This window comes from Panthera pardus, unplaced genomic scaffold, assembly GCF_024362965.1.
Source record: "Panthera pardus isolate Hobbes unplaced genomic scaffold, ASM2436296v1 HiC_scaffold_2, whole genome shotgun sequence".
NCBI lineage: Eukaryota > Metazoa > Chordata > Mammalia > Carnivora > Felidae > Panthera > Panthera pardus.
The window spans coordinates 139514511-139537097 of record NW_026526765.1 but is presented as its reverse complement, the minus strand read 5'-3'; the positions used below and the strand labels follow the sequence as shown (position 1 = coordinate 139537097).

At 37.3% G+C, this 22587-nt stretch overlaps 1 long non-coding RNA gene across 1 annotated transcript; it reads left to right on the top strand.

Annotated features, from left to right (window-relative positions):
* Window positions 1-565: 565 nt before the first annotated feature.
* Window positions 566-20362, top strand: LOC109278886 (uncharacterized). Its single transcript, XR_002085879.2, has 5 exons — window positions 566-879; window positions 3818-3898; window positions 12748-12841; window positions 18885-18950; window positions 19365-20362. It is a non-coding gene; the product is annotated as an uncharacterized LOC109278886 (long non-coding RNA).
* The last annotated feature ends 2225 nt before the right edge of the window (window positions 20363-22587 follow it).

The following is a 22587-nucleotide window of genomic DNA, read 5'->3' as shown; positions in this document are numbered from 1 at the left end:
ATTTCCAGAGGTTGAGCTAAGGCATCTGCATGTTTCGCAGTCCTTCTAGGTATTTCTGATAGGTACAGAGTAGGAGAAGGGTAAGTTAGATAAAAGGACAAGTTGAATAGGGAACTGGATGTTTGCGAATGATCACACATGACGAAGGAAAAACATTTCTGTGTATTTAATGCTTGATAGAACTTTCCATTTGCATTTATACATTTCTCACATGAAGAAAGGTATATAAATGTGAGACTGTGGTCAGTGGTTAGTGATAATTTGAACCAAAACATAACGTTAGAAAAAAATATAGGGGCTGCTGGGTGGCTCAGTCAGTTGAGCCTCTGACTTCAGCTTAGGTCATAATCTTGAGGTTCGTGCCCTTAAGCCCTGTGTCAGGCTCTGTGCTGACAGCTCAGAGCCTGGAGACTGTTTCAGATTCTGTGTCTTCCTCTCTCTCTCTGCCCCTCCTCTACTTGTGCATTTGCTCGTGCTCTCTCTCTCAAAAATAAACATTAAAAAAAATTTTTAAGAAAAATATGTATTCTGAAGTATATATATTCTAAAAGTATATTCGATAGAGTAAGCTCTGTATAAACTAGGATATATGTGAATAAGCAAATATGATCTTTTCCTAAAGAGTAATATCCACCTGAATATGTTGTATTAAACACTTTTTAACCCATACATCTGAAAAATTCAGCCTCAGTGAAAAAAATGAGTTGAATGGATTTATAAAGGATAAAACTGATATATAAATAAAATTGTTCTTTTATGCTTATCTTATAGATAGAAGAAAACATACAAGTTGAAAACACACTTTTATTGCAACACCGAGCAAGAAATTTCAAGTTTCACCCTGTGTATGTCTGTGTCCTTGGGTCTGTCAAGTTGAAGGTGTGAAAACATTGAATGAGTTAAATGCTGCCATGGGCAGGAAATTTTTATTATCATGATAGCTGTGGGGCCGGGGTTAGGGAATAATTTCTCTCTTAAAATCCGCCTGTAAGTATGGTAATTTTCCCGAAATATCATTACTGTGTATTTGGAAGTTAATAAAAATGTTAGGGGTAGTCACAGAAGCAATAACTCAAACACTTTTCACTTTTGCAGGATTGTTCAGTGATTGGTTCCACCATTAAACTTGAATTTAATTTTTCTTTTATGCTGTGGATATGCTGAGTTGCTTTTGCTTTGAAGCATTTATCTTTGTCCTAAAACACATTGGTATCCCTTACCTAATACTGGTGTATCTTTGGATTTACTGAGGGATAAATGAGCTTGAAAATATATTTAAGGGTAGACATTTTTTATACATGCATAAAAACAGACACAATAGCTGTGGAAATTTACTTAATAATTGCAGATAAATATGTTAAGAATTGTAGTTCTCCTGATGTGGTAATAAGTACAGGGAAGTGTGCTATCATTAACTCTATTCTCTTTTTTTTCCTTTTTCCTTTTTCTCTCTCTCATCCCTTTTATCTTTTTTTTTTTTTAATATTTATTTTTAAGAGAAAGACAGAGAGGGAAAGAAACACAGACTCTGAAGCAGGCTCCAGGTTCCCAGCTGTCAGCACAGAGCCTGACGTGGGGCTTGAGCTCATGAACTGTGAGATCATGACCTGAGCTGAAGTCAGAGGCTTAACAAACTGAGCCACACAGATGCCCCTCTCCCATCCATTTTCTGTCCTTATCCATTGCAGATCATAAGCCCAATAGAGAATATACCAATCATTTGCAGTGGCTTTGTTTCTTATGACCTGGTAGATAACTAATCTTAGAGAAAAGCCAAAAGAGGAAGAGACATCTATTCAACCAACTTGCCTGGGACTGAGTCTTCTTGGAAAATTGGACTTTGCTTTCTAAAACAGGGATAGTCCAGGAAAAGCTAAGTCTTTTTGGTCAATGTCCTTTATACTTTTGCGGGGGGGGGTGGGGGTGGGTGTGGAGAAATGACATTTTTACTTAAAAAGCATCTTGCTGGAAAACAAAACTTTGTTTCATTGAACACTTAAGTGGCTCTGTTTGTTTCTAATCATCCTGTGGAACAAAGCCAGCAAGATATTAAAGAAAGAGGAGGTCTACATGAGGTCAATTCAACAAATTCATCAGATCATATCTGGATACTGGGAAGTCCAAAGATCAAAGTAACAGCAGGAGTAGATCCTAGTGAAGACTCTAATCCTGGCTTGCACATGATGGCCTTCTTGCTGTGTTCTCACAAAGCAACTGAGAAAGGGGGGCAGGGGGGAGGAGAGAGAGAGAGAAAGAGAGAGAGAGGGGGAGGGAGAGAGATGGGTGGTATGTCTTTCTCTTTTATAAGGATACCAGTTCTGTGGGATCAGGGCTTTACCCTTATGATCTCATGTAACTTTAATCACCTCCTTAAAAGCCCTGTTTCCAATACACTCAAATGGGGGTGTAGGGCTCTAACATATAAATTTGGGGCAGACACAATTCATTCCATAACAGGCACTGTCTTCCCTGATGATTACATTTCAAAGAGACGGCTCCCAAGTCCTTGAGAAAGACATTCCTGAGTTGTAAATCTGGTGAGAGACTGGGGGAAGATTTATATCCCGAAGAGGTAGAGAAAGAATTTACAATTATGAGTTTTCCAGAGTAAATGGTCTGAGAAAAGGAAGGTCAGGGACTAAAGTTGGGGAGAAACTTGTCTAAAGTTTAGTCAAATGGAGGAGAACTTTAAGGCTGTCCTGGCCGACCTGTGGGTCATCAGTGCTTCATGTACTCTGAAAAAGAAATTGCCTTGTGTTGTCCTTTTTCATGGTAAAGCCAGCAAAGAATATCCATGCATTGGCCAAGCCTTATCCTGAGGGGCCTGGGAAGTGGTGTGTAATGCAGTAAATGGTAACATTTCAATTAATACTTTCAGATTTTTTGGCTGCTTGTTAGCTACAGGCGATAGAAATGGGATCTATGTTTGATAAAAACCTCTTTGTGTCCCTTAGGATTTCAGTGTCCTTAGTCCAATTATCTGTCTGTCTATCTATATAATGATACCCTAGGAATAAGTACCCAGGTTGAAAAGCAAAGGTCAGGCCTCTATTTATCTTTGACTATAAAGGGCAAGACCAGGTTGTGTTTTAAGAGAAAAGGTGTCATGGGAATATAAAGAGAGGATGAACGTGGGAAAGGGAAAAAAAAAACAAAAACAGAAAGAAGGAATGTTTTCTTTTGGTTGCATATGATTAGCTGTAAGTGCCAGAAGCCCCCTCTCCCTTCCTCTCCCTCCCCCCCCCCCCCCCCCCCCCCGCCCCCAGCTGTGTTGCAGGTCAGCTGCTCACAAAGGGGCTTTTCAATTTACTTACCATTTGATGAACTTTTAGTCAACTGGTTGAAGAACAGGGATGGGACTGAGGTGAGGGACAAGTGCCTCTGGGTGCAAAATTTAAAAGAACACACAAAAAGTCAGGGCTAATTCAGAGTGGAATTGATATTACTGATTTTTCTTTTGACTTAGGGTCCCACCTGGCTTGCTGAGGCACTGTGACTGATCTGTCTTGGTTGAAAATCTTTATATTTTATTTCCTGCGGACATTCACATTCTTTTTGGTTTTTAAAATGTCACATTAAACATTATTTATATTGATTGCCAAACTTTTTGGCGTACCCTTAAATTTTGTAGCTGAGATACGTGCCTCACTGTGTCAGCCTATCCTTACTCTGCTGGAGGCAACAGAAATGGTACTTCCTTCTAGATTTAGAATTTATTTTCTGTCTCTCTAGTTGGGTTGTGTAGGTCTAGAAAGTATTGTACTAACAGAGATGAACATTGGTGGGGTTAAAAAGAACATTGTTCATTTCCCCCCAGGTCACTCACTAACACTTTGGAAGGAAAGATTTCTGCCAAGAGGGAGGTTTGATGAAGAGAAACATCTCTGAGAGTATACGGGTAATTCAAAGCACACAATTTAATGGCACCAACAGAGAATGTTAAATGGATAAACTGTTGATTAAGAGATGGAATATGTGATTCTAATGCTACAATTTCGTCAAGTTATGTTCGTAAGTATGTGAAACCTATCTAACCATCTGTAGTGTTCTAAAGAGGGGATTTATTCAGTCTACCTGTTGACATTGTGAAAAGAAAATGAATGTACCTTAGCATGGTCCAAAAATGTAAGTTTACTTTGCTGTAGGTTTAGGTGGTTAAATCTCTCACTGTTGATTTAGTTGGGTACCTGGCAACAAATGGAAGTAATATATATTTGTTATTTATTTAAGGGATCCTTTCTGTTTTTATTAAGTCCATAGTCATGGTATATGTGGTTAAAATGCACAGAATTCAGATGTTAAAAGCAAACTAATAAGTGAACAAGAGAAGAGAAATATAGCATTTCTGTTGGCTTAGGAGGGACTTTATAAAACTGTAACAGTTCAAATAACTCTTTTGCAGTTTACATGGACTCCAACTATAGTAGCATAATTAATATGTTGTATCAGGTTGGCAAACCTTTTGTAAAGGGCCAGATAGTACATATTTTAAACTTTTCATGCTATGTGGTCTCTGTTGCATCTATTCAGTCCTGCCGTAGTAGTAGGAAAGCAGCTATAAGCAGCAGTAAATAAAAGGACATGTTCCAATAAAACTTTATTTACAAAATTAGCCAGTGCGCCGGGTTTGGTCTACAGACCAGAGTTTGCCTACCCTGGTGTCAGAAGATTCTACATGCTTTATTGAAAACTATAAACTGGGTTGTCTGTAACAGTGAGGCATAAAGGATTCATGTCATTTATTGAGCTGAATATCCAAGCCGTTATCTAGATACAAATGAACCTTCATCACTAATGACTTTGAAACAGTTCATGTGTCTATACCGAATCTTATCTCTTAGCATTCTGTATCTGACAAGATTATTTGATGTCAGATGTTATTACTAGGTAAATATGCTATATATGTTTTGCCATATTTTGCACTCTTATAAAGTCTTAAAATTTCCTGAATATTTGATACTTTACTGAAGGCTATGAAGCTTACAGACATTTTTACCTGAGTAAAGTTTGTTTTACTGGCAGTAATAAATGCTTTTTTTTATTTAATGAAAATTTTTAATGTTTATTTTTGAGAGAGAGAAAGAGAGAGACAGAGCTCGAGAGGAGAAGGGCCAGAGAGAGAGGGAGACACAGAATCTGAAGCAGGTTCCAGGCTCCGAGCTGTCAGCACAGAGCCCGATGGGGGGCTCAAACTCACGAACCACAAGATCATGACCACAGCCGAAGTCAGACCCTTAACCGACTGAGCCACCCAGGTGACCCAGTAATAAATGTCTCTTAATGGGTCTCAGTAACTCAGCTAAAACCACAGAATTAAGGTGGCCTAATGTGGAAAGCTGGCTAACTAGATATTTGGTTTTCATTTGTAGGAGGACATCTTCTCAATTTAAGAAAATTTATTATAGGTGTAGGGACAGTGGTTAAATCGTGCTAAACGACACTTTTTAAAATTGGGCTGCATGTTTGGAAGAGTTGTTGTGACAGAGATAGCACAGACTTTCCATTAGTGTCCTGGTTTCTTTTTTCCCTGGGTTCCATTTTTAGAAGGTGAATGGACATCCATAATTAGATATAGTCCTGGAGATACACGTGGTTGAAACCACATGAGTACATATGAACACTAAAATCCCGGGTACTTCCAATGAGTGTGTGCAATGTTTCATGCATAGCTAGTTTCATGAAATTCGAAACTTTGTACTCTACTTACATCTTTCCTTACTTAGTTTTTTAAATGTTTTGTTTTTTTTTTTTTAACGTTTATTTATTTTTGAGACAGAGACAGAGCGTGAATGGGGGAGGGTCAGAGAGAGGGAGACACAGAATCCGAAACAGGCTCCAGGCTCCGAGCTGTCAGCACAGAGACCGACGCGGGGCTTGAACTCACGGACCGTGAGATCATGACCTGAGCCGAAGTCGGCCGCTCAACCGACTGAGCCACCCAGGCGCCCCAATTTCCTTACTTAGTTTTAATTTATTTAAGTTATTAGGCTAGAGGTTAAAATGTCTAGGACCAAAGTATCAGGTCATTTGGATTTCCTAGAAACCATCTTTAATCTACAATTGAATGGGAGTATAGGTGTTTGGCAGGTGACATGTTAACGCTAATACACTACACTGGAGTAGATGGTTGTATATTTTCGTTTCTTGGTTATTCTTTTTGGTCAGATGGACAAACTTTTATCTCCACACCTCTCTCATGGCCAGGACTCATGTGAGACACCTGACACACACAGGTCAAGGAGACTTGGGCTTCCTAAGATTCCCAAACTAAGTGCCTCCTTGGATTTTGTGTCCTAGAGTCTCTCCCACTCACCATATTCTCAGCACCCCCTTTATCTGTTGATTTCTTCTCTGTCAGTGTTTGGAGACAATGACTGGCAGATAATGTCTGCAAGGCAGTTTTAGCTCCAGAGAACAAACATGTGGCATTAACACCATATGGTATTGATTATATTTTAGTCAGAATGTTTTGGGTTTAAAATATTCAAATTGTGAGAATTAAGTAGACATAAATATGATATATAGTTCAGATAACATTCTCCTGGTTATGTGACATAGATTACCATATAACCAATGGCTTCCCCAGAAAGATCTCACCATCTGAGGAATCTCCTGATTCTTCACATTTAATTGCAGAACGTTAGCCAGACTTTCTATGATGTTCTCTATTCCCTGTTTTATTCAAATGCCTCCTCAACTTCATATTCTTATTTCCTTCTGTGACTTTTATTCTTCTTCCTAGTTACATACTGTATACACTGAAGAGATAGGGCAGAATGAAAGAAACATTTATTGAGTCTTCTGGGTGAGTCTCTCATTAGATATTGTCTATCTGATAATTCTATATATCTAATTATTGTATTTCTAAGATGCCATGATTTATATTTTTTTCTAAGAAAAGAATTCTTAAGAGTCCTAGTGTTCATGACTCACAATAATAAAGGCTTTATTTCTCCCTCTTGCTCATATTTCAATAACAAAGGTATTTTTTATAGTTATATATGTATAGGTATAAAACCTAAATATCCCTGAGTACTTCTGGCATTGATTTCATCTAGCTTTAGCTCAAGAATAATGTGACTCTCACTTTTCACCCTTAGGACTTAAACACAGGTTTCTTACTTATTGATACAGACATATATATGGGTATAGACAGGTAGATAGGTAGTTCATTATTAGTATAAATAAAGTGCAAACCCTCAAGTACAGCATGTGTGTTGCAACCACAGTTATTTATTTTGGCTGGAAATGATTGATCTGAATTGAATCAAAGCATAAGGCAAATCTTGTTCCCTCATCACCCAGTAGGTCACATTACGATCAGTTTACCTTATACAAATTTATCCTGTAACATAACTGGTGAAGGTTTTCCAAGGCATATGTCAGAACAACACAATCCTGAGCATATATGTGTTCCCTTCCCGTTGAAGGCCAGAGAGGCCAAGAACATAGTAAATAGTAAAACAGATTCAACCTAACCCTGTTTGACTCCAGATATCAGTCTTAAATCCAAGTATACCATTCATGAGTTTCACCAAATTTATTTCTTTAAAAAAATTAGTAAAACACACACCACCTAAAACATGGTATCTTAGCCATTGTTAAGTATACAGCTCAGTGGCATTAAGTATATTAACATTGCTGTGCTACCATCATCACCATCCAGCCATGAAAGTCTTTTCAACTTATTAAACTGAAACTCTACCCATTACACAATGACTCCTCATCTTCCCTCCCTTCAGCCCCTGTCAGCTACCACTGATTTTGACTACTCTAGATATATCATATAAATGGAATCGTACAGTATTTATCTTCTTGCAACTGGTATATTTCAACTTGAACTATCTTCATAGTTCATCCATGTTGTACCATGTATCAGGATTTCCTTCTTTTTTGACATTTAATATTCCACTGTATGTATATACCACATCTTGTTTGTCCATGTTTCCATCAGTGAACACTTGGGTTGCTTTTGGGTGTTCACCATATTTATTTATTTATTCCATAGTTGTATAAGTTGTTTTCTGTTAGAACCACAATAGGTTCTTTGCTGCACATGCTTTTAAATTAACATTCTAAATAATATACACTTAATGCCAACAGAGAAGAAAATGATGAGTTAATCCTAGGACTGGTGGAGGGGTTTTGAGAGGCGATTGAAATACCCCAGAAAAAGAAAATAAAGACTATGGATTCCATTGTTCTGTATGAAGGAAACACATGCTTCCATTTGACCACAAAAAACAAAACAAAACAAAACAAAAAACAAAAAAAAAAACTTATGCCTCCCTGGAGCAGAGTTTCAAGGACATTTGGGGATTTGGGTCATGAAATATGTTGTAAGTTTTTACTTTTTTTTTTTTTTTTTAAACCTTCTGGTAAACCAGTATAGGTAAACACATTATGTGGGCAGCCTTAAAGATAGCTCAGTGGGGGAGAATCAAGTAAATGCCAGAACATTTTAAATCAAAACATATGCAACCAATATTTTCTGATAATCATTTTTATTTGAAGTCATTGAAGTTACTGAAGTCATTTTATTCTTAAATGAAATTACTTTTTTATTTCCAAAATTGTGTGCATAACACACATGTTGACGGTATGTCTTCTTAGCTTAGAATTTTGAGTTCTGGGTTTATACCATAGGCTCAGTTTAAAAGCTCAGAATCCAGATTATTGTAGTTGTATACCCAAAGTGAGTAGAGGGCTGATAAAAAATGATTATTAGTAAATGCCCTTAAATCTGCATAATAATGACATTTTAAAATTGACATTTTAAAAAATAGTTTTTGGTTGAAGAAGATAATTCTAGAATGTCAGTGTTAAATTTTGTAACATCTTGCTTTATAATTCATATTACTCTATAAAAGGTGCTAATACATTTGCTACTCTTTTCATGAGTTTATGTAATATTCAGAATTAACTTGACTACTCTCAAGAAATTATTTTACTGGGGCTCCTGGGTGGCTCTGTCAGTTAAGCATCCGACTTCTGCTCAGGTCATGATCTAGCAGTTTGTTAGGTCCAGCCCCGCATCAGGCTCTCTGCTGAAAGCTCAGAGCCTGGAGCCTGCTTCCGTTTTCTTTGTCTCCCTCTCTCTCTATCCCTCCGCCACTCACACTCTGTCTTCCTCTCTCTCAAAAATAAATAAACATTAAAAAATTAAAAAAAAAAAGAAACAGTTTTATTTATGAGCATTTTATATTTTAGGCTAATAAAGTGGTCATGAAAACAAAGAAGCCAAATAATTATAATTTTATTTTTTCATTGGAAATATTCAGTGAGGAATCACTGTTTTATTCCTTATTCTGCTTTTATAATACATGAATAAAATACTTTGATCTACACACCATGAAATTTGTGAATTATATGAACACTGATTATTTTACATTTATATTTTACTTATTTTCTGTGCATTTTCAATTGTTTATCTCTTAGACATTTTTTGAAGATTTCTTTCTTAAATGTGTTAAAACTAAGCACTCCATTTCCTAATTAATCCCATGGTACCAGATTGTATTAATTCTTTATTTTTTAACATCACACTTGTAAATCAAACTTAGAAACACTTTTCTTCTAATATCATTTTAAGACTGTTTTTAATTCAGTTTGCTACCAAATTACCAAAGTAACCAGTAAGTTCAGTTGAAATAGTTCATTTCCTTGAGTGGAAGATATCATGGACAAGTATTCTTTACTGTCATAAAGAGTCAGATGTAAAATGTAAATGTAAAATGATCAATTGATTGATTAAACATTTTATTTTTTTAATTATTTTATTATTTCATTTTTATTTTATTATTTTATTTTCTAGTCACAGAGTAGGTAAGGAATTTTTATTTACAGTTTCTGAAGTATGTAAGTGTCTATTGTGTTTTTGGAATATGCCACTGATTCCCAAGGTTCTATTAGTATAATAGAGGAGATGAGTCAGGTGAACCAAAAACCACTCAAACAAAACAAAGCAATGATAGTAACTACAGGAGTGAAAAGTACTTAGGATTTGGTACACGTTGCATCCTCAAAGGCTCTAGGTACATAAACTCTGGGACTATAGATATATCCTGAGTTTAGTCATAATAAATCATCTGTTCTAAAGATGTGTACCCTAAGTAGGTCAATAGCTGAGAGCATCTGTGATTTCCATAGATCTGTAGGCCAGATTCCTGTGTCCCATCTCAATTCAGTTAAACAGCCACAGATTCTGAAATTAAAAAAAAAAAAAAAAAAGAATTCCTGACGGCCATGGTCCTTCATTTGTTCCTCTAGCATTTTTTGAACAGCTCTGGTATCCTTTGCTCTTCATACTCTATGTGGGCCCTGCAGAGGTGTCAGGACAGCTAAAACTGAGTATCGCTATGAAAATTCAGGAAAATTGATAAAATGTGAGGGAATTGACCGTGATAATTTCCCACATCTTAACTTGAATTATATACTAATGGTAGTTTTGGGATAATGCAGAGCAAGTAGTAATAAGGGCTTTTCTTGCATGTGGAGAAGGAGAGCTGGCTTATTGGACTGGGTTTGAGAATTAAGGATGCTCGTGTAAAAGACATGAGAGGTGACACAAGGTATACTTCCCTGGGAAAGTAATCATTTATATATGCTTGCTTCTGGAGGTAATGGGAAGCCAGATCCCTTGGAAGGAATTAAAGGAAAAGAGAGTTATGTGCATAAATTTACAGAAGTCAGAAATATTAACTGGGGATGTTCATGTTTAATCCATGGATGAGATAGAGGTAGTTCAAAAAATAAATTATGCTGGAAAAAAGAATTCACTCATAGTTTCTATGTCGCAAGTTGGCATAAGTTTCTCTCAGGCCACTAAATTTATTATTGTGCTAAAATTAGAAGTAATTAAATTATCGTCTTGTTTTGATTTCTGCCCACCCCCCCCCCCCCCCCCCGGAGCAAACCTTTACCACCAAATAGACCTGTGGTATTTGGTAAAGATATTTTTATCGTTCAGTTTGTTTGATTCGTATTAAATTCCCATCCCAAGATCTGCCTTCTTCTTACAAGGAAACAGTACTATGGACTGTGTATTTAGGTAGACATTTAAAACCTGTGTCAGCTGCCTTAGAAGAAAAACTAGCCTGTGAGATTTGAACACAATATTGATACAGAAGCTGAGGAAGATGTTTCCATTTATTTCATACAGTATCAGGCTGTTCTGTGTTTCTGATTTCTGTTTCCTTCTTTTCCTCTGCTTTTCACCCTTTCTGCGTAGTTTAAATTTTTTTTAATGTTTATTTATTATCGAGAGACACAGAGAGAGAGAAAAAGAGAGCATGAGTGGGGGAGGGGCAGAGAGGGAGGGAGACACAGATTCTGAAGTAGGCTCCAGGCTCTGAGCTGTCAGCACTGACCCTGACATGGGGCTCAAACCTACAAACCCGCAAGATCCTGACCTGAGCAGAAGTTGGACGCTTAACCGCCTGAGCCACCCAGGCGCCCCTCTGTATAGTTAAACAAACTTCAAACCTGGTAAAAAAGAAAAAAAAAAGGAAAAACAAATTTAGCTCCACTGAATTTTTTTTCCAAGTTCACAAGAATTACATTTACCTACAATAATGCTTCATTCTGAATTGACAGATTACATCTGTCTTTCAATATATGCAGCAACACCCACTTTTACTGAAAGTTGGATGATAGGTTCATAGCATTGCATTCAGCATCATTCGAATCCAAATGACTAGACAGGGGTTGTCCAGTGGCTCTGCCCACAGGATCAGGCATTCTAGTTGGTGTGACAAAACATGAGTATGGTAAACCGTGCATATGCATTTCATGTTGGCTTTCTAATCTACAAAATAATTGACTTAGCAACAGAATAGAGTAATATATATACTGTATGTGTGTGTTATATATATATAACATATATATATGTTTTTAAATTGTGGATTGACAGGAGGGGGGATATTCAGAAAAGAAAATAATAGGGGTGCCTGAGTGGCTCAGTTGGTTAAGCATCTGACTTCGGCCCAGGTCATGATCTCATGGTTCATGGGTCCGAGCCCGGCATTGTGCTCTCTGCTGTCAGTGTAGAAGAGCCTGCTTAGGATCCTCTGTACCCCCCGCCTCTTCCCCTCCCCGACTTGTGTGCACACACTCTCTCAAAAAATAAATAAACCTTCAAAGAAAAAAATAGTGCTGATGCCATCAGGGAAAACTTGAGTTAGGCATCTGGACTGGAGCCTAACTTTAAAGAATTGGAAGAACATGGTTAAAAAGAAAGAAGGCAGGATCAGCAGATCATTACACATCAGTTACCATAGACCAGCTAGAATTGAGTGAACCTGTTGGGCTCACTGTTATATCTCTCATATTATTGGGCCTTTCTTTTCCCTTTCTAGAGTCCCTGGCTGCTGAATTCCCAGTGGAGATTTCACATCTGCTTGTCATATAAACTTCAGCTCTGGGCTGGTGAGGATTAAAGTCTCCCTGAGATCCTGACTGAGCAGCCTTTCTCCCACTTTATTTGACACCGCACTATATCACGGCAGTGCTGGCTCCTTCCCCACTCACCGTGTGTAGTAAATCCTCTGCACGCCACAAGGTCAGCCGAGTATTAGATGCAGAGTCCTGTCAGAGGTGCTGACAGCTCCATCTTTCTGAGGGTAAGGGAGTGCTGGGTCCTGAAATTCGGTTGCAGTCCTGGCCCAAGAGTCAAAAAAATGCTTTCATCTTGAAAGACGTGATGATTATTATGGGCTATGTTTTTCTGATCCTTAAATCTCTTTTCAGACATGCATCTTGTGTTGTCACTTCTTCAAGTTTTTGGAAGTGCTGGGAAGGAGAAGAAGCTGTAATTGAAATGGGCAAGCGTGGCAGGAGAAAAGTAAGTCCAGAAAGTCTCACCGAGTTACAATATATTTGTTAAGTAGCCTGTAGTTACATTATTCTTGGTCTTCCTTTAGCCCAAGATAGGAGCTTTGTTTTAGGAATACCCATTGCTTGGGGCACCTGGGTGGCTCAGTCGCTTGCTTAAGCATTCGACTCGGCTCAGGTCATGATCTCAAGGTTTGTGAGTTCGAGTCCCACATCTGGTTCTGTGCTAACAATGTGGAGCCTGCTTAGGATTCTTTGTCTCTCTCCCTGTCTCTCTGCCCTTCCCCTGCTCATGCTCGTGTGCAATCTCTCTGTCTCCCAAAATGAATAAATAAATAAATTGATTAATTAATTAAAAAGAATACCCATCATATATAATGATGCCTTTAAGGTCATTTTCTCACTCTCTGTCTTAATTTTCCTTTGCCAATTAATGATTTCACTACTTCCATATAACAAGTTATATTACAATCCAGAAAAACAAAATTATGATTGTGTTCTGGGTAAAATGTTATGGTTAAAGTTCTTTCTAAGTATCTTCTTTCCCTGAAATCTATCAAATAAATTTTAAAATATAGTCTTCAGAAATAGTCGCTAGAATGTCCCAGGAACAACCAAATAAGGAAAAGAGGACAATGCCACTTCAAAAAGGAATGGCCAAGGAAGGAGACAGAAGATTCTCACGACTCAGGTTGCTATTAATAGACTACCTTTACCCACCAAAGCTGAGGTCAGGTGTGGGAAAGGGTAATGCCACATGAAGAATGGGTGGACTAAAGAGACTTAGTAGGGAGACAGAAAAATATGAAAGTAAAAAACCCACAAGAGGAAAAGCAATGAACTATTACCATTGGATCTCAGACAGGGCTAGCTTCATGGACAAGCTACCTGTGCATATTCTCAGACAGATCCCAGGCTGGATTTAATACTCTCCTATCACAGGCTTGAAATTCTTAACAATTTTTGAATAAGGGAGTCTGTATTTCCACTTTGTACTGTGTGCTACAATTTATGTAGCCAGCCTTGATTTGTGGTGGAAAAAAATCCACATCTGGTCTCACGAGTTGGCAGAAAAATTCTGAATGAGGCACTAGCCATTCTGACCACATATTAGAATCATCTGGGTGGGTGCGTGGGGGTGCTTTTTAAAAATTTCAATGCCCAGGTCATGTTTCAGAACAATTAAATACGAGTTTTGGTAGAGGTGAGGGTAGAGATAGTAGGGTGAATTGGGACAAGGCATCGGTATTTACAAAAGCTCCCCAAGGATTACAGTGGGCAACTAAGAATAATAACCAGTAAAGGGAAGAGTAATGAGAACGTGCAAACCTGGAACCAGGACCAGCATGCTGAAGTCCAAGTGAGGGGTGAAAACTCACCTGGGGATTAATACTGATGCGTTACCATTCTCTGGTTTTCTGTTTCATCTAGAAATTATTGCTACTAGAAGAGGGTGAGAGAGACATGAATGATTAGATGATTTTCTTGGGTAGAAGCTTTATCGTAAGAGGTCTACTCTGGTTAGGGGAAAGATATACCATCTGACATCTACCGCTAGTGTATAGGAAGGACCCCAGTACAGGACATTTAAATTTCAGTCAAGGGAGCAGAACCTGAGCTTTTCCATCATTTGGCTATAGTGGAGATTTGTTGAAAATACCCAGATATCAAACTCCAGCTCGTAGGGAAACAGATTCCCAGTAAACTGTCTGCTGGTCTAATTATAAATCAGCTGTTTATAGTGGTGAAACTGGAAATGGGTATTTCTCCCCTTAAATAAATGGACCTGTACACTGTGATACAGATACATAAATTATGAATTAAATTAGTTTTAATGCTCCTTCAATGATAGGGTGGGGAAGGAAGCAGTCAGTTTCTAGTCAAGTTAGGTCTCTAGGGTTACAGATTCCCAACATTCCAGGGAAGGCAGAACAACTATGAAAGTATAGAAAATGGGGGATGGTATTCTAAAATCCTTTAAGTCATTGAGGAAATGGATGGGACCAACTGAGTTCACTTATGACTGTTACTGAGTGTGGCTAGGCATTCTGGGATCAGACAGTCTTGGCCTTGGTATCTGATCAGACCTGGTGAAATATCAAACTAAAATAAGTCAGTCTCACACTTGGAACATACTATTGGTGTTTTAAATAAATTGCTAGGAATATTATTAAGTTGCTTCAATCACTTTTAAGCCCTTAACTTCTTTGAATCAGTTTAATGACTAAAGAAACAAATTCTTAGTAGAAATGCATGGAGACTTCTATTTCCTCCAAATATAGTACAACCAGCATGGACCTACATTTTTTCTTGCACGGCCCCCATTTTGGAGATGGTACTGAAGGCTTAAGGAGGCTGATGGGTAGTTTAACAACTAGTTTTAACAACAAATAGTTTAACAACTATTAGAAAGATGAGAAACACCAAGGGTGAGAAATACAAGATGGTAACAGTTTGTCTATTAAAATAACATCCATGGTGGAATAGGGAAAAACACTGCAGATGTGAGCATGGGTTGAGGAGAGGTTTTTAAGTAGTCTCTGGTCTTCGTATCGACTTTTGTATATTAGCACCACAATATTTCCTTCTGAAAGTAGAAAACAAACAAAAAAAAAAATCTAGCTCTGGGCTAGCCAGACTAGTAGGGTAGCATCAGAATTATTCTCAGATGCCCCAGTTGAGGGGAGGGACTAAATAACAACACAGCACAAGGGATGATGATTACCCTGTGGAAAAAGAAGTGTCAATGCTCTCTGCCCTGAGAAACAATGCATTTCTATCCTCCAAACATGGATACTAGGACTTGGCCATTGATCTCTCCACACAGATTCAAATCATAGGCTAATGAGCCAGTTTCTCCAGGAAAAAAATGAACTCAGAAAACATTAAGACATTTTTGCGGAGCATCCATTAGTGAAAAAAAGACAAGAAAACACACCCTTTTAATCAGCTAAATTTGATTTACAGGAAGAGGCAAAACAAATATGGGGAATGATAACAGAAACATGAATCAAGGTAAGACATTAAAAGTATTGATTGGAAATACTGAATCTGAAAAATAATAAAGTTGATGAAAAAAACAACTCCACAGAGAAGTTGAATTGCAGAATGGATACAACCCAGGAACACATATGTGAACTAAGAGAAAAGGTAAAATAACTCTGCCATAGCAAAGACAGTGCCTCAGGATCAGGGTGGGATTTATTCTAAAAATATAGGTGTTATTCAATATTAAGAAGCATAATAGTAAAATTCACCATATTATGTCCAAAGATAAATCCCACATGATAAATCTCCATAGATGCTGAAAAAGTGTGTCATAAAATTTAGCATCTTTTTGATTTTCAACTGATTAAATAAAAATTAAAATTGGTTAATATTTCCTTAACATGATAAAATATTTATCTTGACTTAAAATCCAACAATTTAGGGAGAAAAATGAGATACTCCTCCTATGATAAAAAATGCAAAAATGTTCACTATTATCTTTACTACTTACATTTTATTTGAAGTATTAACTAATACAATTAGCCAAGTTAAATATGTTAGAAAAGCAAGAATTGTGGGCTAAGCTATACATAAAATTAACATATAAATCAATCATCTTCACATGTAAAAGCATCTCTCTAGACAATATATTGAAGAGTATACCCCATTTAAAATGACAAAGTAAAATAAAATACCTTTAAATAGTCTTAACTAGAGTTAGTTAGGTGAGAAAAATTATAATTGTTCTGAAGGAACCAAAAATCAAAAGGAGACTTGAAAAAATGACAATGCTTTCAGTATTTGGGGATATGTAGATTTAACATCAAAAAGATATCAATTATCCCTAACTTTTTTTATAAATGTAACACCAACCTGATAAATACACCAAATGAGTTCTTTGATTTTTCTCTCTAGCACTATTGCAGCTCAGGGGACACTGGGTAGGACAGAAAGCAGTGTCTACTTGAGAGGCCGTGGAAGAAGCAATGTCATCAAGGTGATGGACGCGGAGCACACGAAGAGGGAGTTGGAGACACATAGTGAGGTGGTGTCAATGGGGCACTCCAGAAGGCTCACTGAAGGAGATTTTAGGAAATAAAGAAGCTGCAAATAGCAGTATGAGGATGCTGAGTGGTATGTTGTAGAGAGAGATTTTTGACGATAGAAAAGTATTTGGGGTCTAATTTTCTCCTGGAGATATGCTAATATCCCTCCAAAGTTGAGGTTATTCTAGACATAACAGTGATTGTCAAGAAGGAGGTGGAGTAGGAGGAACTGTCCATCACTTATCCCAAGCATGTATGGTGGCTTACCTGCATCAATTTGGAGTGCTATGTGATCAAGGGCAATCACTTTAAAAGTCCTCTGAGTGGGCACTTGTCACAGAGCCGCTGAGCTCTTAGTGATGCTACTGATGAGAACGGGGAAGCTACAAAGGTGAAACATCATCTTGAGGTAAAATAATACTTCATGAGAGTAAAAGAAAAGTTGGTATTTGTTGTGGCAGTGTTCACCTTTACCTAATCTCTGTACTCCTGGAAAATAGCAATGATAAGGAAACTTCCTCCTTTTTTGTATTCCAGGCAACAGCTCAATGCAAAGAACCACCCTTCTCTGTATGACATAGATAACTCTTGGGATGTTCCCCTAGATTCCCCGTGACAAACCTAGACACAAAGATTCTAAATCCCCACTCTTTGTTTATTGAACGATTACCTGCCCTGCTTATTCTCACTGGTCAATCTGAACATGTGACCACTAAAATTTAGTTAGACTTTTCTCCTCCCCTCTAAACTCTGACTTGTTCCTGAGGTTCTTCCAAGCACTGGATCATGAAACATCTCTTCTTTATGGTCCCTCCTGAGAATTAGGACCAAAAATAAAACACACACACACACACACACACACACACACACACACACACACACACACGCATTCTCCTTGCTCAACTGTCTGATCATGTCACCTGTTCATCACCACCCCCCACTTCATTCCTCATAGCTTTGTTTGCTCCTCCCTGAAAATGTCCTTTCTGTCTGACCTTCAAGACTGTTAGAGAGCAGATGGTGAGAGCATTCTCTAAGTGCAAGAGTCATCCTTCATGACGTTTTCCTTACTAATGTCTGGACTTGGATGTTTTCTTTGACACTTTATAAATCTTGTTTTGTTTTGCTCTTTGACATCTGTGGTGGTGCTTATTCACCTCAAGTGGAATCTGAAGGGTGACCAAGACCATGAGAGAACTGCAGATCCACACTTGAGGCTTACCTGAAGGGTGATGGGAGGTAACAACTGACAGTGGAAGTAATGAGGTAGTTGAGAATTTCAGAAGAGTTTGCAAGGAGAGCAGAATAGACTTTGGACTAGAACCCTTTAAGCATATTAGATTTTTGAGGAAAATCAAGAAATCCTAGTACCCTTAATTTTCAAACATTACAGGTGTAGGGGCATCAGCCCTCTTGTAGTGGAAAGCTCAGGTACAACTTTTGAGTCTCCTCCCCCCCCCCCCCCCCAAAAGAAACTTAACTACTAATAGCCTAGTATTGACTGGAAGCCTTACCGATGACATGAACAGTCAATTAACACATATTTTATATGTTACACATATTCTGTATTGTATTCTTACAATAAAGTGAGCTAGATACAAGTAAATGTTAATAAGAAAACCATAAGGAAGAGAAAAAATACATTTACAGTACTGTTATATTTACAAAAAGATCTCTGTATGAGTGAATCTGTACAATTCAAACTCATGTTCAAGTATATAGTGAAAGCAATAAACTAAATCTTTCCTTTTCTCTTCATCTTCTTCTTCCTCCCTGACCTCCCTGCCTTCTCCTCTTTCTCTTTCCGATTAACTCCATGAATAACTAGGCTTAATATAAAGAAATCCTTAAGAAGCAATATGATACAGTGTAAAGAGCACTAGAAATTAAAGAATTTGGAATCTTCTCCTATTTTAACAATAAATATTACTTTGACACTGAAAGTAATTTTATTTATTCATCTGTTAAATAAAAGGAGTGGAAAAAAAATAAAAGGAGTGAATTTGATATTGTTTGCAGAAACATCTGAAATGAAGTCGAGAATACCAAGAGGCCATAAAATGGAGCCAGAAGACCACTGGGAAGGTTAGTCTTAGGCTCTTCCATACTTGGATGGAATATGAACTTTTAGAATGTGCCAACCACAAAAGTACATCTTGTTGGAATTCTCAGAATGAGGCTTAATTTGCTGTATTTCAACCCAGCATTTAGCATAGTAACCTAGCCTATATGGATCAACCTTAATTATCTTTACCTATATCAGTCGTAATTTTTTCAGAATAACTTACACAAGCATATGGTTTTTGCCTTTATAAATTCTGTCTTACTCCTCCCCTTTGGAACACATTTCAGTTTCCTCCTCAATCTGTATCTCCCCAATTTGAATTCCCAAAGACCCCAAATGAACTTTTGGTTAGCTTTGTCACCTAAATTCTTTTTTCTTCAAGGTGTCATCTGTCTAAACATCTAAAAATCAGAATTCTGCTTTGTCTTCCACAGGATTCAATGACTTTTGTAAAGAATGAAAAGGATGCTAAGAAGCTGCTGTTAGAACTTTAAAAGATGCAATGCAAAATGTTACTGAAGTCATTCAAGAATATTTCAGAAGAAAATTATTCCAAGGCCAAGCAAATTATTATGATTATGATGCAAGTAAATGATGGTGTGAAGTAATTATTATCAGTGACAAAAAATGAAAAGAAACCAGACTTTTGACAAAGAAACCAGTAAATTATTTATTATTTATTTATTTATTTAATATGAAATTTATTGCCAAATTGGTTTCCATACAACACCAAGTGCTCATCCCAACAGGTGCCCTCCTTAATGCCCATCACCCACTCTCCCCTCCCTCCTACCCCTCATCAACCCTTAGTTTATTCTCAGTTTTTAAGAGTCTCTTATGGTTTGGCTCCCTCCCTTTTTTTTTCCCTTCCCCTCTCCCATGATCTTATGTTAAATTTCTCAGGATCCACATAAGAATGAAACCAGATGGAACTGGAAAGTGTTATGCTAAGTGAAATAAATCATACAGAGAAACCAGTAAATAATTTAAAAGAAAAAAAAATAGCCAAGATGGAACTTGAGCCCAAATCAGTGCACATTCCAAATTCTCCATGAAAGCCTTCTGAAAAAGATAGTGTAGTTCCTCCTGAACTCCAGAATATACCTGCTGACCCCAAAATGAAAACATTAAGTGAAATTAAAAAAAAAACCAGCCTCATAGCCCTCATGGTAGTAGGGAATGATGCAGAGTAATTATATGAAGAAGAAAAGTTTTACAGTCCTCCATGTCTGAGGATGGTGATATGTTAGTAGTAATGGCTTCTTCATTGGGAAAGTCATTTTTCGTTATAAAAGAAGAGAGTGGTTACCCTTCTTCAATTAAGGAGCAAAAAGGGCCCAAGGAGTGTTACCTGAAAAAGATACCCTTGAAACCTATTGGGTTATAAGAAATGGCAACAACTCTTCATGTCAGGAGGTTTGAATCCATGCTTTCCCATTCTTTCTCTGGATCCAGAAGCTCTATGGAGTGACATAGACACTCCATATGACAGTGAACAACTGTTTCTGAAAAGCAAACTGCACTTTTTCCTCAAAATGAACCTTAGATCAAGAATCTGTTTCTTTAAGATCATAAAGCAGTTATAACTCCCCCTTCCTTGTTTATGGGAAGCAAGCAAGAGGTGGAAGGAATAGCCATTCAACATTGTTGTGTTAGGGGAAGAATGTGCATGTGATGATTGATTAGTAAACTCTTTGTGAACATTTCTGTCTAAAATTACTTTTCTTTCTCTTTTTTTTTTCACTAGTCTATTATTTAAATGTATATTTGACTGTCTTTGGTCTGGTTATAAAAATGTTTGTTTTAGTCTCTGTTTTTCCTTTTAAAGTATATTCAGGTTATGTTTACATAAGGCTTTCACAAACCAAGTATATATTTAAATTCATTTGTAATATGCTGCAGAATATTTCCTCTATGAAATAATTTGGAGTTTATAATTATCTTATGTTTCTCATCTGTGCTTACCATGAAATGCATTTCACTGGATCAGCTCTGTTTTTGCTTGGAAATAAATGTCAAGATATATTTAAAATGATAATAGAATATTATGAGGAAATTGTAGCAATTAAAAATAGATCACCTTTATTAAAAGTTGTTATTGTTAGCAAAACCTGGCTACACTTCTATTATGGATGTACAGATAATAAATTGTACAAACTAAAGTACTTTTTAATCATAGTTTAAAAAATAAATAAAATAGATCCCCCAAGAAATCTCAAATGTTGGCATCAGGCAGTTAGCCCTTATGCCTCTGTTAAAAGATTTATGTTTGCAAACCATCTGTTGGTTAGTAACTACTTTCTCCTGGGGTGATTCAGTTAGTTTATTAAAAACTTGTAGAACCTTACTTTTTCCTATTATGCAAACTCCCATAAAGGAACTTAACTACAGGTAATTTGACAAAATGAAATGTTAAATATCCTTTTATCACCATAGGAAGAAATGTTTTTATCACCACAGGTAGTAAAACACAGCCATTGCCAGACAACGTATAACTTTTTGCATCTAATCTGTCAGAGCACCCATTTTAAAGTGCATTTAAATGATAATGGAAACATATTCATCAAAGCACAATGCCGATTTTCAAGAGAATTTTAGAAAAGCAGTACTTTCATCAGATTGTCAAAAGCAAATGAGAATTGCCATTTTGGACTAATAAAGGAGAACAGAGAGGGGAAATTGACTTAAATGACTAGCATCATTAAAATTAAGTAGGATGTGAAAATATTTAAACAGAATAAGTGCTGAAAGTAAATTAGCTATTTCAAATGTTTTCAGTTTGCATTTGCTCGATTTTCAGTGCCAAACCTGACATTTTGACTTAGATTTGTAATTCTGTATACCCATCTTATATGAAAACACTCAGCATACAGTCAACTCTTGACGGATATTTATTGAGTGTTAGCAATCATCCAAGAAGTATATTAAAATTTTTATCACTGGGGCGCCTGGGTGATTCAGTCGGTTGAGCGCCCCCCAACTCTTGACTTTGGTCATGATCTCAGGGTTTGTGAGTTCAAGCCCCACAGTGGGCTCTATGCTGACAGCCTGCTTGGAATTCTGTTTCCCTCTCTCTCTGCCCCTTCTCTGCTTGCTGTCTGTCTCTCTCTCAAAATAAATAGAACCTTAAAAAAAAAAAAGACTTTGATCACTTAATCTTCATATCAATAAGATTGGCACCATATTTTCTTAATTTTTTTTCAATGTTTATTTATTTTTGAGAGACAGCATGAGCAGGGAAGGGGCAGAGAGAGAGAGGGAGACACAGAATTCAAAGCAGGCTCCAGGCTCTAAGCTGTCAGCACAGAGCCCGACGTGGGGCTTGAACTTATGCTCTTAAACTGCTCTGCCTTACAGTCATAAGTCTGACTCAAGCGAGGTCATTACAGGAATTAACCTCACTCATCCCATTTCCTTCAAGCTACACATTCACTATGGCGTAATGGCAGAACTGAAAGAGAAAATTGGAGGCAGGGTAGGGATATCAGCCCTCTCTCACATTCGTCTTGCTTACTCTATCCTCTGATGTTCGTTCCACCTTGCACCAGTTGTCAGAGGCAAAGGCGTTCAAATAGATAAAAATTGAAGAGGCTAACTCACATCCTTCTTTTCGCTTTCTCTTTTTCTTCCTTGTACTCACCCTCACACTTCTTTTTG